The sequence below is a fragment of the Schistocerca piceifrons genome, chromosome 1 (assembly GCF_021461385.2).
Source record: "Schistocerca piceifrons isolate TAMUIC-IGC-003096 chromosome 1, iqSchPice1.1, whole genome shotgun sequence".
Taxonomy (NCBI): Eukaryota; Metazoa; Arthropoda; class Insecta; order Orthoptera; family Acrididae; genus Schistocerca; species Schistocerca piceifrons.
In genome coordinates, this window is record NC_060138.1 from 399181840 (window position 1) to 399194676 (window position 12837).

The 12837-nt window shown below is 46.9% G+C and overlaps 1 protein-coding gene across 1 annotated transcript in view; it reads left to right on the forward strand.

Moving 5' to 3' along the window:
- Positions 1-12837, forward strand: part of LOC124794210 (CLIP domain-containing serine protease HP8-like) — a 75340-nt gene that overhangs the window by 30498 nt on the left and 32005 nt on the right. The gene's annotated exons all lie outside the window — the stretch shown is intronic.

Below are 12837 nucleotides of genomic sequence, written 5' to 3' on the forward strand. Positions count from 1 at the left end.
ATACGTTTTAACAACTTCTCTAGTTAAATGACTACTGGCATCGTGACGTTCATGCTAAACGTAAACCCCGTCATAGGGAGACACCAGATTCGTAATAGTTCACTGTAAATTTACTTATCATGATCACGTTGCAAAGAACCAGTTAGATAACCGGCTTCATTGTTGAACAACCAAGTTCGTATCTATCTGCCGTAGCTCGTAGTGCAACTGGTACCAAAATACACATTCTGAAAAAACTGATAAGGTGCACTGCAAACAGCGTACAGGCACGGCACTCAAAATCTGCCTAAAGATATACCACAGTGATAGTCATCCACCCAACACTGACCACTGCGCGTCGCTGTCTGGCGCCAGCAAGGGTTTCCAAACTCAACAAATAGGGGTCACGCAGTTGTAACATAAGTGCAATATATAAATACACTGAAGAGACAAAGAAACTGGTACACCTGCCTAATATCGTGTAGTGTCCCCGCGAGTACGCAGAAATGCCGCAACACTACGTGGCATTGACTTGACTAATATCTGGAGTAGTGGTGCAGGGAACTGACACCATGAATCCTACAGGGCTGTCCATAAATCCGCAACAGTACGAGGGGGTGGAGATCTCTTCTGAATAGCACCTTGCAAGGCATCTCAAATATGTTCATTAATGTTCATGTCTGGGGAGTTTCATAGCCAGCGGAGGTGTTTAAATTCGGAAGAGGGTTCCTGGAGCCACTCTGTAGTGATTCTGGACTTGTGCGGTGTCGCATTGTCCCGCTGGAATTGCCCAAGTCCGTCGGAATGCACAATGGACATGAGTGGATGCAGGTGATCAGACAGGATGCTTATGTACGTGTCACCTGTCACAGTCGTATCTAGAAATATTAGGGGTCCCTCCAACTGCACATGCCCCAAACCACTACAGAGCCTCCATTAGCTTCAACAGTCCCCTGTTGACATGCAGGGCCCATGGATTGATGAGGTTGTCTCCATACTCGTTCACGTCCATCCGCTCGAAAAAATTTGAAACAGGGCAACATGTTTCCAGTCATCAACAGTCCAATGTCGGTGTTGACGGGCCCAGGCGAAGTGTAAAGCTTTGTGTCATGTGGTCATCAAGAGTACACGAATGGGCCTTCGGATCCAGAAGCTCATACCGATAATGGTTCGCTGAATGGTTCGCACGCTGACACTTATTGATGGCCCTGCATTGAAATCTGCAGCAATTTTCTAAAGGATTGTACTCCTTTCACGTTGAACGATTTTCTTCAGTCGTCGTTGGTCCCGATCTTGCAGGTTCTTTTTCCGGCAGCAGAAATATCGGAGACCTGATGTTTTATCCGATTCCTGCTATTCACGGTACACTCGTGAAATGGTCGCACGGGAAAATCCCCGCTTCATCGCTTCATCGGACATGTTGTGTCCCGTCGCTCGTGCGCCGACTATAACATCACGTTCAAACTCACTTAAATCTTGATAACCCGCCATTGTAGCAGCAGTAACCGATCTCACAACTGCACCAGACACTTGCCTTATATAGGCGTTGCCGACCGCGGTTAATCGCCATCTGACATTAATGCACAAGAGAACAAACAAAGTAAAAGGAACTGACACTTGAATTTCAGAATTTGAGAACCCATTACAGGATGCAATCAGTACACTCGATAGTAATATCAGCAAGTTGATGTTTCACACGACATAGGCCAGACTAGCACAGTAAATTTTTCGAGTCTATCCCTGTAGTCGAACACTCGTGTAGCAAATACAACAGAGCGAGACGATGAATTCGGCAGAGTCAGCTTAGCTGGGTGACGTCGTACTCAGTTCGATGAAGTATCGCACAGTCGCTCGGAAGATCCCCAGTCCACAGTCCATTGAGACGGTCCACCTCTCGTTAATCAGAGGATAGATATCACTCAGAAAGACAGAAGGTTTTCTATAAGAGTCATCGATGTTTCCACATGAGTTGGTGGTCGGGGGTGATCTCCAAGTACACTCCTGGAAATGGAAAAAAGAACACATTGACACCGGTGTGTCAGACCCACCATACTTGCTCCGGACACTGCGAGAGGGCTGTACAAGCAATGATCACACGCACGGCACAGCGGACACACCAGGAACCGCGGTGTTGGCCGTCGAATGGCGCTAGCTGCGCAGCATTTGTGCACCACCGCCGTCAGTGTCAGCCAGTTTGCCGTGTCATACGGAGCTCCATCGCAGTCTTTAACACTGGTAGCATGCCGCGACAGCGTGGACGTGAACCGTATGTGCAGTTGACGGACTTTGAGCGAGGGCGTATAGTGGGCATGCGGGAGGCCGGGTGGACGTACCGCCGAATTGCTCAACACGTGGGGCGTGAGGTCTCCACAGTACATCGATGTTGTCGCCAGTGGTCGGCGGAAGGTGCACGTGCCCGTCGACCTGGGACCGGACCGCAGCGACGCACGGATGCACGCCAAGACCGTAGGATCCTACGCAGTGCCGTAGGGGACCGCACCCCCACTTCCCAGCAAATTAGGGACACTGTTGCTCCTGGGGTATCGGCGAGGACCATTCGCAACCGTCTCCATGAAGCTGGGCTACGGTCCCGCACACCGTTAGGCCGTCTTCCGCTCACGCCCCAACATCGTGCAGCCCGCCTCCAGTGGTGTCGCGACAGGCGTGAATGGAGGGACGAATGGAGACGTGTCGTCTTCAGCGATGAGAGTCGCTTCTGCCTTGGTGCCAATGATGGTCGTATGCGTGTTTGGCGCCGTGCAGGTGAGCGCCACAATCAGGACTGCATACGACCGAGGCACACAGGGCCAACACCCGGCATCATGGTGTGGGGAGCAATCTCCTACACTGGCCGTACACCACTGGTGATCGTCGAGGGGACACTGAATAGTGCACGGTACATCCAAACCGTCATCGAACTCATCGTTCTACCATTCCTAGACCGGCAAGGGAACTTGCTGTTCCAACAGGACAATGCACGTCCGCATGTATCCCGTGCCACCCAACGTGCTCTAGAAGTTGTAAGTCAACTACCCTGGCCAGCAAGATCTCCGGATCTGTCCCCCATTGAGCATGTTTGGGACTGGATGAAGCGTCGTCTCACGCGGTCTGCACGTCCAGCACGAACGCTGGTCCAACTGAGGCGCCAGGTGGAAATGGCATGGCAAGCCGTTCCACAGGACTACATTCAGCATCTCTACGATCGTCTCCATAGGAGAATAGCAGCCTGCATTGCTGCGAAAGGTGGATATACTCTGTACTACTGCCGACATTGTGCATGCTCTGTTGCCTGTGTCTATGTGCCTGTGGTTCTGTCAGTGTGATCATGTGATGTATCTGACCCCAGGAATGTGTCAATAAAGTTTCCCCTTCCTGGGACAATGAATTCACGGTGTTCTTATTTCAATTTCCAGGAGTGTACTTTGCTGTTGACATCCAGAGGGTGGATGCAGCGAAGAGAGTAACATCTACTGTGACACGGCATCTCTTTGTGAGGAGGGGCGCCTGGCTTTTGGCGGCATTAAATTTGAACAGTCACGTTGACGCCCAAGATTCGAAAGGCCAGCAAGCATCTTGAGGACAGCGTTGAATCGCTTCTCGTTGCTGGTGCCAGCATAACAAGGCAATTTCGTCGGCGTATATGTATTGGCTGAAACGAGGCGGCGAATGGAGGTCTGCAGTGTATGCAGAGTACACCGAACCCTGCGGGACTGCGGCAAGAACAGGTCGCTCGTTGATGTGGCGTCATCGATCCTCATGCGGAGGAGAGTTCCTCAAAATAGTTGGCAAGGAGGTGGACCAATGAGGTCGGCAGGCCTTGGGTAAAAAGTTTATAGATCATACTCCGATGCGAAACGCTATCAAAAGCGCGAGAGACACCATGCCTCAGCTCTCTCTGTTGTCGAAGGCTTGGATAACGTTTTCAATAACCCAAAACAACAGGAGAGGTGTAGAGTGACTTGCCCTAAATCCAGACTTGCTCAGCAGTGAACACAGCTTCGCTTGACAGATGTACAGAGAGCTGCGGCAGCAAAATTCCCCTTTCGGAGGTCTTGTTGAGATTAGAAAGTAGGTTAATGGGCTGTAAGCTGGCAAGATCGGCACGATTCTTCCCCAGTTTGGACACTTCGACGACGATGGCCGTCTTCCAGGACCCGGGAAACATCTTCTGTGTCAGTGTCCTATTAAATGTGCAAGTATGAAAGTGACAACAACTAGGGCATTACCTTAGGCATCAGTGCACTGATGAGGTCGGGTCCAGGCGCTTTCCTGTTGGGATTTGAAAGTTCGCTGATGGCCTCTAATTCCTGGGCGTCGTCCCCCGGGTCGGCCTAGAGATAACCAGATGACTGTGACGGCTGTAGTTATACAAATGAGGGCCTCATCGACAATGGTGCCAGAAGCAAGCGTATGTTCGACAATGAAACAGTGCAGCTGTCGGCAGTACTCTCTCCAGTCAGTTCTGGCAGTGTGAAGGCGACTTGAGGTGGGGGTAAGTCGTCCATCCATGGAGTACACTACTGGAAGACGGTCAAAGGGAAGCTCCCAAACTGCTTCATTGCAATGAATCTTGGGATTCCTTTGGCGATGTGTGCATCAACGACATCTGGCTAAGTGTCATTGGCAGGGTAGCTGGTAGGCCCATTGGGAGGACACACGAGAGCCTGGAATGAACTGCTGCTCGACACAAAGCTTTGCCACTGCAGTTGATTGTCCTGGAGTGTCACACCACATGCTTTGCGTTTAAGTCTCTGGCATCCTCTTTAGCCAGGTGGCATTTAGGCGGTCTGTAAATGGCAGTGAAAGTGACAATGCCATGCCTGATTTGCAGTGTGACAGAAATGGATCCCATTATGCGGAACATTGGCGACGGTGCTGCATAATGGCATAGAGAGCTGTTAACGAAAACAGCTGTTCCACCTCTGGCTGCAGGGCTGTCAGCGTGATAGCGTGTTCACTATGATGGCCTGCACCGCTGTCGGCTTCATGTGGGTCTTATGTCTCGCAGGAAGAGCTCGAATCCGTTTATATGATGATATAAGCCATTGTCCTTCCAAGTCACAAAGATCATGTCGTCAAAATGAATGTTGTTGTTGTTGTGGTCTTCAGTCCTGAGACTGGTTTGATGCAGCTCTCCATGCTACTCTATCCTGTGCAAGCTTTTTCATCTCCCAGTACCTACTGCAACCTACATCCTTCTGAATCTGCTTAGTGTATTCATCTCTTGGTCTCCCTCTACGATTTTTACCCTCCACGCTGCCCTCCAATACTAAATTGGTGATTCCTTGATGCCTCAGAACATGTCCTACCAACCGATCCCTTCTTCTGGTCAAGTTGTGCCACAAACTTCTCTTCTCCCCAATCCTATTCAATACTTCCTCATTAGTTATGTGATCTACCCATCTAATCTTCAGCATTCTTCTGTAGCACCACATTTCGAAAGCTTCTATTCTCTTCTTGTCTAAACTATTTATCGTCCATGTTTCACTTCCATACATGGCTACACTCCATACGAATACTTTCAGAAATGACTTCCTGACACTTAAATCTATACTCGATGTTAACAAATTTCTCTTCTTCAGAAACGCTTTCCTTGCCATTGCCAGCCTACATTTTATATCCTCTCTACTTCGACCATCATCAGTTATTTTGCTCCCCAAATAGCAAAACTCCTTTACTACTTTAAGTGCCTCATTTCCTAATCTAATTCCCTCAGCATCACCCGACTTAATTAGACTACATTCCATTATCCTTGTTTTGCTTTTGTTGATGTTCATCTTATATCCTCCTTTCAAGACACTGTCCATTCCATTCAACTGCTCTTCCAAGTCCTTTGCTGTCTCTGACAGAATTACAATGTCATCGGCGAACCTCAAAGTTTTTATTTCTTCTCCATGAATTTTAATACCTACTCCGAATTTTTCTTTTGTTTCCTTTACTGCTTGCTCAATATACAGATTGAACAACATCGGGGAGAGGCTACAACCCTGTCTTACTCCCTTCCCAACCACTGCTTCCCTTTCATGTCCCTCGACTCTTATAACTGCCATCTGGTTTCTGTACAAATTGTAAATAGCCTTTCGCTCCCTGTATTTTACCCCTGCCACCTTTAGAATTTGAAAGAGAGTATTCCAGTCAACATTGTCAAAAGCTTTCTCTAAGTCTACAAATGCTAGAAACGTAGGTTTGCCTTTCCTTAATCTTTCTTCTAAGATAAGTCGTAAGGTCAGTATTGCCTCACGTGTTCCAGTGTTTCTACGGAATCCAAACTGATCTTCCCCGAGGTTGGCTTCTACTAGTTTTTCCATTCGTCTGTAAAGAATTCGTGTTAGTATTTTGCAGCTGTGCCTTATTAAGCTGATAGTTCGGTAATTTTCACATCTGTCAACACCTGCTTTCTTTGGGATTGAAATTATTATATTCTTCTTGAAGTCTGAGGGTATTTCGCCTGTTTCATACATCTTGCTCACCAGATGGTAGAGTTTTGTCAGGACTGGCTCTCCCACGGTCGTCAATAGTTCCAATGGAATATTGTCTACTCCGGGGGCCTTGTTTCGACTCAGGTCTTTCAGTGCTCTGTCAAACTCTTCACGCAGTATCATATCTCCCATTTCATCTTCATCTACATCCTCTTCCATTTCCATAATATTGTCCTCAAGTACATCGCCCTTGTATAGGCCCTCTATATACTCCTTCCACCTTTCTGCTTTCCCTTCTTTGCTTAGAACTGGGTTTCCATCTGAGCTCTTGATATTCATACAAGTCGTTCTCTTATCTCCAAAGGTCTCTTTAATTTTCCTGTAGGCGGTATCTATCTTACCCCTAGTGAGATAGGCCTCTACATCATTACATTTGTCCTCTAGCCATCCCTGCTTAGCCATTTTGCACTTCCTGTCGATCTCATTTTTGAGACGTTTGTATTCCTTTTTGCCTGTTTCACTTACTGCATTTTTATATTTTCTCCTTTCATCAATTAAATTCAATATTTCTTCTGTTACCCAAGGATTTCTACTAGCCCTCGTCTTTTTACCTACTTGATCCTCTGCTGCCTTCACTACTTCATCCCTCAAAGCTACCCATTCTTCTTCTACTGTATTTATTTCCCCCATCCCTGTCAATTGCTCCATTATGCTCTCCCTGAATCTCTGTACAACCTCTGGTTCTTTTAGTTTATCCAGGTCCCATCTCCTTAAATTCCCACCTTTTTGCAGTTTCTTCAGTTTTAATCTACAGGTCATAACCAATAGATTGTGGTCAGAGTCCACATCTGCCCCTGGAAATGTCTTACAATTTAAAACCTGGTTCCTAAATCTCTGTCTTACCATTATATAATCTATCTGATACCTTTTAGTATCTCCAGGGTTCTTCCATGTATACAACGTTCTTTCATGATTCTTAAACCAAGTGTTAGTTATGATTATGTTGTGCTCTGTGCAAAATTCGACCAGGCGGCTTCCTCTTTCATTTCTGTCCCCCAATCCATATTCACCTACTATGTTTCCTTCTCTCCCTTTTCCCACACTCGAATTCCAGTCACCCATGACTATTAAATTTTCGTCTCCCTTCACAATCTGAATAATTTCTTTTATTTCATCATACATTTCTTCAATTTCTTCGTCATCTGCAGAGCTAGTTGGCATATAAACTTGTACTACTGTAGTAGGCGTGGGCTTCGTATCTATCTTGGCCACAATAATGCGTTCACTATGCTGTTTGTAGTAGCTTACCCGCACTCCTATTTTCCTATTCATTATTAAACCTACTCCTGCATTACCCCTATTTGATTTTGTGTTTATAACCCTGTAGTCACCTGACCAGAAGTCTTGTTCCTCCTGCCACCGAACTTCACTAATTCCCACTATATCTAACTTCAACCTATCCATTTCCCTTTTTAAATTTTCTAACCTACCTGCCCGATTAAGGGATCTGACATTCCACGCTCCGATCCGTAGAACGCCAGTTTTCTTTCTCCTGATAACGACATCTTCTTGAGTAGTCCCCGCCCGGAGATCCGAATGGGGGACTATTTTACCTCCGGAATATTTTACCCAAGAGGACGCCATCATCATGTAATCATACAGTAAAGCTGCATGCCCTCGGGAAAAATTACGGCTGTAGTTTCCCCTTGCTTTCAGCCGTTCGCAGTATCAGCACAGCAAGGCCGTTTTGGTTATTGTTACAAGGCCAGATCAGTCAATCATCCAGACTGTTGCTCTTGCAACTACTGAAAAGGCTGCTGCCCCTCTTCAGGAACCACACGTTTGTCTGGCCTCTCAACAGATACCCCTCCGTTGTGGTTGCACCTACGGTACGGCCATCTGTATCGCTGAGGCACGCAAGCCTCCCCACCAACGGCAAGGTCCATGGTTCATGGGGGGGGGGGGGGGCTCAAAATGCATACGCTTGGGTATATCCAGTGTGAGTAGTTCCAGTGGCGAGAACAAACAAGCTTCTAACAGCTTCTTGCACAGTCACGGTAGCAGTGGCACCCTTGAGGTCAGCGACAGCCTGACAAAGCGAAAGTATCAGTACAGTGACTTCTGTTTGTTCTCCCATGGATTGGGGAACAACATAGGACTGCTCTCCTAGTCCTTATTTCCACATGGCTAGCTGCGATGCATGCAGTGTAGTAGATGCCTCTCGAATCTTGTAGACAAATTGTTCTAGTCGAATTCAGACCGAGTGGTGCTCCATAATCGTGGATTGTGGCTGCTGATGGCCGTGGTGATGGCGCGGCGGAGCATATAAAAGTTTCGATATTTGGGCAGTAGCAGCCAATGTCTTCCGGGTGACGCCCTGGGGACGGAGTGGCGGGAAGCCAGCTTGCCGTCGCCGATCATTTTGTGCTTGAGTCAGTCCCTGTAGCTAAAGGTGTGGCAGCCCTGGATGCCGGCCAGTGTGGCCACGCGGTTAAAGGCGCTCCAGTCTGGAACCGCGCGACCGCTACGGTCGCAGATTCGAATCCTGCCTCGGGCATGGATGTGTGTCATGTCCGTAGGTTAGTTAGGTGTAAGTAGTTCTAAGTTCTAGGGGACTGATGACCTGAGATGTTAAGTCCCATAGTGCTCAGAGCCATTTTGCAGCCCTGGAAAAGGCAGCAGATTGCAGGTTTCTCACGTTCTAGCGGACAGGGACCTCCTTCATGACCCTGACCACACCTGGCGCAACGTGGCCGCATCATAAGTGGCGCGTAACGTGATAGCATTCCTGGAATTTATAGCACTGAAGAGGATCTCAGCTAGAGTACAGATTCTCAACTTTGACGAAAACATGGTAAAATCGCTCTATATAGAAAATTTGGCGAGTCTGTGCCTGGAAGAATGACTGCTCGCCTTGGGGAGGTCTTCCCAGTGCCTGGAATCGTGAGCCAGTCGATTTTCGTAGCGGCATATCCTTCTTCTGGAAGTTCCTCGTTAATGTCGTCGTCAGGGACGGTTCTGCGGATGCCTTTGATGACGGTTTTCACTCACTCGGCTTCACCATCAGGTGCGTATAACACGGGATGCTTTCGGCACCAACTTTGTCAATGACTTTGACGTAAGCAGCGGAAGTACGAAGCGAAAGCTTCAACTTGTCTCCACCTGCCTGCTTTGCAGTGAAAGGCACAGTAAGGTTCACCACGGCAATGGAGGATGAAGCTTTGACAATGCCAGACACTCGTGCTGGCGAAAAGTCAGTAAAATCTTTAAATGAACGTCGGCCGAAGAACCCGCGACAGAAGTCAATAAGCAGTTTGTCAAGGTTCTTCTTAGTCGGGTTTTTAGCGTGCTATGATTCTCGTTGTATTGCAGCACAGTGGGAGGTATCTTCTGGCCTTGTTGCTGCGGTTGTTCTTGCTGTTGCTGTTATTGCTATTGGGCCTTTTCAGTTGCGTCGTCTTCTCGCAGTGCAGAGGACGAATTCGCAGTTTCTAACACCAGCTGTGCAGGCGCTGTCTCAGCATTCGTCAAGCTAATTTCTTTCTTCTTGGGAGTACCATGAATCCCTCGCTGTTGCGATAGACTAGCAGCGCATCGCTCACTGTGGCCACTTCTCTTTTCCTCTTGGAGTCGATGGAAAGACGCTCCACCTCCATAGAGTCCTTGTCAATAGCTACATCCTAATCGGAGAACCTCTCTTGTTTACTGACGATTGCCGTATCCTCATACCTGGAGCGACCGATGAGGCCGCCGACGAAGAAAACTTCGCCGGACGGCCATCAGCTCACTCAGGTGCGGCCGGCTCGGTGGCCGTTTATAAAGTCACCTTCTTACAAGGGGAGGACACGACGGAGGAATCACGTATTTACTTCAAACTTTGTACGCCTTTGGTGGGCCACTAAAACAACATAACGTGCAAGTAGTTACTCTGGCAGTTCCGCGAAAATCGCATGAGAAGTTTTACGCGTCTGTTATGTGCGTTATGTATCTGTGTGTAGGTTACTGACGTTGGAGTCCATTGGTGGTCAAGTGACAAGAGTCGAGTTTCGGAAGACGGATGTGTATGAGGCGACGATTCGTCTCCCATTCACACTTAGTTATTAATCTATTTTTTCATCACTGGTCATATTATTTAATTTCTGTGTCATTTGAGAGATAATATAATGAAAAAAATATGTATTTGCATAAAGTATTTGCATGAAGTTTTATGTTTTCCCTGTCTACAACAAATACCATCCTGCGACGTCGATAGCATATCTGACGAGTAACTGTACCTTACTCTTGTAGTCTGACACACTTGACTTACTATACTTCTGATTGTAAATGACGTCATTCGCATAATTATTTATCAAAGTTTCACTTGGGCTTTCCAAGCCTATCCCTTGTTCAAATGATGGTTCAAATGGCTCTGAGCACTATGGGACTTAACTTCAGAGGTCATCAGTCCCCTAGAACGTAAAACTACTTAAACCTAACTAACCTAAGGACATCACACACATCCATGCCCGAGGCAGGATTCGAACCTGCGACAGTAGCGGTCGCGCGGATCCAGACTGTAGCGCCTAGAACCGCTCGGACACTCCGGTCGGCTATCCCTTGTCCTTGTAAAAACGTTCAAATGTGCGTGAAATCTTATGGGACTTAACTGCTAAGGTTATCAGTCCCTAAGCTTACACACTACTTAAACTAAATTATCCTAAGGACAAACACATACAACCATGCCCGAGGGAGGACTCGAACCTCCACCGGGACCAACCGCACAGTCCGCAGCGCCTTGGACCGCTCGGCCAGTCCAGTGCGGCTTGTCCTTGTAAATGGAATTACATATAGCAAATAGTCAAATAACTCACGAAATTCACTACAAGTTCGTCATAATGCACGTGCGCTTTTTTCGTTGTATTACATATCAGATGTCATATAAATGAAATAATGTGACCAGTGATGAAAGAAATATAGATTAAAAAGTAAACGGAAGCAGAATTCGAACCGTCGCCTCTTCCACGACCTTCTTGCCACGCGGGAACGCTACCCGCTTGACCACAGTGACTTGTGTCTATTGATATCTTCGCACAAATACATCTGTGACATAATAGACGCGTAAAACTTCTGTTGCCGTTTCCTCAGAATTGCCAGGGTAATTCACCTTACTACTTGCACATTATGTTGTTTTAATGATCCGCTAAAAGTGTACAGAGTCTGAAGTAAATTCGTGATTTCAATGTCGTGGCCTTCCATCGTTAGTTTCCCATGTAGCCGACTTAAGTGACCGGTGGTCACGTGGCGCACTTACCCCGCTTGTGACAGGGCCGATAAACCTGTGATGTTGATAGTCCCCGTCATTGATGTGTCTTCATCCATCGATTGCAAAGATGTCAAGAAACTCCAAATTGGTCTGTTTGTAAATGAACTGGTAAGGTTATCATCACTGTTTCCTCTGTGTGGCAGCATCAGATTGCACAGGGTTTCTTGTGTTTTCATGCCCCACGTGGTCCAATTGGATCTAATATGCTGTAATAAAAGCAGTTAGTTTCTGAATAATCCTGTTCACTAGCGATCACATGGTCTCATTCCCATGATACTGACAGGCTTTCCTCCACTTGCGTTTTAGTGGACAAGCATATCATGTCTGTCTTTTACCTTTCCGTCTAATTTATTGCAAAAAATAAATCCACTAACAACAACAGTCTGCTGAGTAAAAGGAAATATCTCTTCTTGTAGTTCCATGAGGACACTCTCCCGTGGACACGGCTAAGTAGAAGTAAGCTCACCCGCTGCCTGCAGGCACCTATCTCCTCTTGCCAGTACTGACTTTCTCACGTTTTGCGAGATAGTCGGGCTATCTGCAGCGACAGATTGTCGGTAGCACAGCTGCGCCACAGCTGAAAGCATTCAGTTCTGAAACTCTGATTTACAGAAGAGTACAACTTCATACAAGATTTCCTTGTGTCTCAATGTTTTTACTTTGTCATTAACTGGTTTCTAAACGGGTTTGTGGTAGCTTCAGAAAATATTTTGGAAGATCATAAATTCACATTCATTTGACGACACAACTCTTAATTTTAAGCGAAGACGTAACTTCAGTAATAAACGAATCTGTATACAGAATTCTTGGCCTTCTTTTCGCGTCAGTTCTGGATAAAACCTCGAGCTTTCGACGCTTACCTCCATCGCCTTCGTCAGGAGCAAACGACTGTCTAAACTGCTGCTGTTGTGGCCTTATGTAGCCCACAGATGACTTCTGATTGGTCGGTAATTACGCAGTGCTATCGCAGAGGGTGTCAACGTCAGTGCTGGCCACCGCTCCCATCGTAGCGTGAACATAGCGACGAATACCAGATGTAGAAACATGAAACCGGAATTTGGTTGCAATAATTACAAGTCTGTTGTTTGAAATTAATAAACAATATTTTATTCAGAATAATCTCCATTGTTACTTATA